Here is a 3203-nt window from a genome sequence, read left to right as displayed (position 1 = left end):
AATTATTTTTGATTCCTTAGAGATGAATGTAAATGTGTAGTAGTTTAGAGAAACCTGTTGGATGGTGCCATGGCTGAATTCTGGCCAAAAAAAAAAAAAAAAAAAAAGATTAAATATTTGGTTTTGAACCAGTTGTATTACTTCTGCCTATAACATACATTGAAATCTCAAATTTAGAAAGGAAACCATAAAATATTTCACCAAAAATGTAAAAAAATTAATTGTTTCACCCACTGATTAAATTTTATAAAATCTTGCCTAGGCTATCTCTGTCTGAAAACACCACATTGGATAAGGAGCCAGTGTAACTGACTGTAACTTATTATATGGTTTCGTATGTGCAAAAGTGAGACATAGTTCAGAGTCAAGAAAATCTGAAACACCATGTCTTGTTCATAAAAATTCAGGCGGTGTAGAGTTGATTGACAGACTGAGTAATTAACAACAGAAAGGAATGATTGGGGGTCTGGTGAGTAAATTAACTTTTGTTTTCCTAATCTGGCGAATGTCAAACTCCAGCAATCAACATGGCAATCTACACTTGCTATTAGCAGAGTGATGGGCTATTTTCTGCAACAGGGAAATCATTACTGCTTAAATGGCCCAGAAAACGTCATTTAACTGATGAAAAGGTCAGTGATCAAGTGTGTGTGTGTGTGTGTGTGTGTGTGTGTGTGTGTGTGTGTGGGTGGGTGTACACTTGAGACCACTGACAGCAAAGATACCACAAGTATGGTTAGACCATGGTATGGTAACTGTCGGTGTAATTGTTATAATGGTTGGTATAATATTTTTTCTCACTGTGTGTGTCAGTATGTGACGTGTGTATGAGCATGTTTGTTTTTGGAACTAAAGAGCACAGTAGGAGGAGAGGACAAACGTCACATTCAGTCAAATGTAGGATCTGACAGACATGCAAAACACCCACCAACTCTAATTCTGTTGTATCACTTATACTCATTTTCTGTCTATGCGTAAATGTGTGTGTGTGTGTGTGTGTGTGTATGTGGAGGTGTCTGTTGAATACCTGTGACGTCAGAGCGTGGTGGGATTCCGCTGTGAAGCACATGGCTCCGCCCCCTTGAGGTCAGATGAGTATAGAAGTGTTTTGAAAGAGAGAAGAGAAACTCTGGTTTCAGAGCACGTCACGGCACTGTTTCAGCCCCCACTGCTTACATGCTTAATGACATTCACCAACATTTAAGCCTTCAGAATCATTCTCTTTCTTTTCCTTCTTACCGCCTTTTTGTGACCTGTTTGGCTTTTTTATTTTTATTTTTAAGAAAGTGTGTGTTTGGATGGGTGAAACAGTGGATGAAGTGAGTGGTATCACAGGGAATAGAGATATCTCAATATTTTAAACATGTTTTACTTTAAATCAATGAACTTCTCAGTACATCCATAAAAAGTGATATGAGGAAAAATGATGTGATACCTAGTCACTTTTGCTACAGAATGTGCCTGCTAAGCTAGGTGTGTTAGTTAACTCAGCTAATTCGCAAAATCATTATTAGTATTATGATATATTTTGACATGATTTGACATGCTACTGCTAGATTATTCACTGAGAATATGACACTGGAAATTAAGATGCAAATACTGAAATCCTATTACATGTGACAAATGTGATCTAGTGTAGCCGGTAACTAGCTGGCAGATCAATGCTGCGTTCAGGTCATGTCGGAAACATCGTATTTACAGTACATGTTGAACGCACATGAACACCACCACAAAGTCAAGTCCAGATTCTCAGAATCTTTTGATGATATGATGTACTGTAGATGATGAGATTTACATTGAGGAACATTATTCTGAAATTGTTCCACAGATTGGTGAACGTCTGCCCATCATTACTTCTGAAAGACTCTGCTTCTCTAAGATACTCTTTTTTTTCCCAGTCATGTTACTGACCTGTTGCCAATTAACCTCCAGCTGTTTCTTTTTAGTAACACTTACTTTTCCAGCCTTTTGTTGCCCCCGTCCCAACTTTTTTGAGACATGTTCCTGCCATCAAATTCAAAATTACCTTTTTTTTTTTCTTTTCAAAAATGGTACATTTCCTCAGTTTAAACATTTCATATGTCTTCTATGTTCTATTATGAATAACTTCTGGGTTTATGAGATTTGCAAATCAATTCATTCTGTTTTTATTTACATTTCACACAGCGTCCCAAACTTTTTTGGAATTGGGGTTGTACTTCAAAATTTTGCAAGCCTTTCCTGCTTTCTTTCTCTTTGTTCTTCTCTTTCTCAACCTCTCTTTGTGTCCCTCTGCTCATTCGGTTTAGTCTTACCCGTTTTTTTCTCTCTCCTTTCACAGTTAGATATGGAAAATGTCCAAATTCCCATTTGACTCTTGAGTGTGTGACCCACATCTGCTCTGTGTCAGGCATGTGTTGATAGATGAAGCATTTTGTTCTATCTGGCAAAGGGTATTTTCGGGGACCCTGAGGCAAGCTAGCATTAAAAAAAAATGATGTTCTCTCTCTCTCTCTCTCTCTCTCTCTCTCTCTCTCTCAGGACAGGCCTGTAGTCTTTGCAAAAGTATTATTAACACCATGGCTCTCATAATTTAACATCTTAAACAGATTATGTGCAAGCCAAAATGTGTGTTACAGATATGTTGATGTTGTTTCCTGAAACAGGTGTAGCAGGTGTCAGATTTAAAGAGCTTGTTAACACAAACCCACTGATCGTTTATTAGACACTAAGCCACTTCTCAGCCACATCAAAGTGGAGGTGGGGGATTGTCAGAGCTACACATTTAACAGCAGTGTTGTAGTAATTAAGACACCGCATTACCGTAAATACGAGTTGATTCTCTTGATGGATATGTAGTATTCTGTCTCTTTTCATTAAAATTATCAAAGTTTCTGTCAAACATATAGGTGTAAAGGTATTTTGATGTTTTTTTTGTATTTTTATTTTTTTTTGAATAAACAAACCCCAACCCCCCATGCGGAAGGCCATTTTACATTGTTTAAAAAAACAAAAAGTGTGGAAAGTTCAAAACTTATAAGAACGCACATTACAGTTTTTTCATGTTTGGTCTGTATACACTTATACAGCTTTGATTACAGTGTATCTGCTGTGAGACGTTTATAATGACAGAAAATTGCCGTGTGTGTGTGTGTGTGTGTGTGTGTGTGTGTGTGTGTGTGTGTGTGTGTGAGAGAGAGAGAGAGAGAGAGAGAGAGAGAGAG

This window comes from Ictalurus punctatus, chromosome 25 (genome assembly GCF_001660625.3).
Source record: "Ictalurus punctatus breed USDA103 chromosome 25, Coco_2.0, whole genome shotgun sequence".
In the NCBI taxonomy this organism is placed as follows: domain Eukaryota; kingdom Metazoa; phylum Chordata; class Actinopteri; order Siluriformes; family Ictaluridae; genus Ictalurus; species Ictalurus punctatus.
This window is presented reverse-complemented; position numbering follows the sequence as displayed.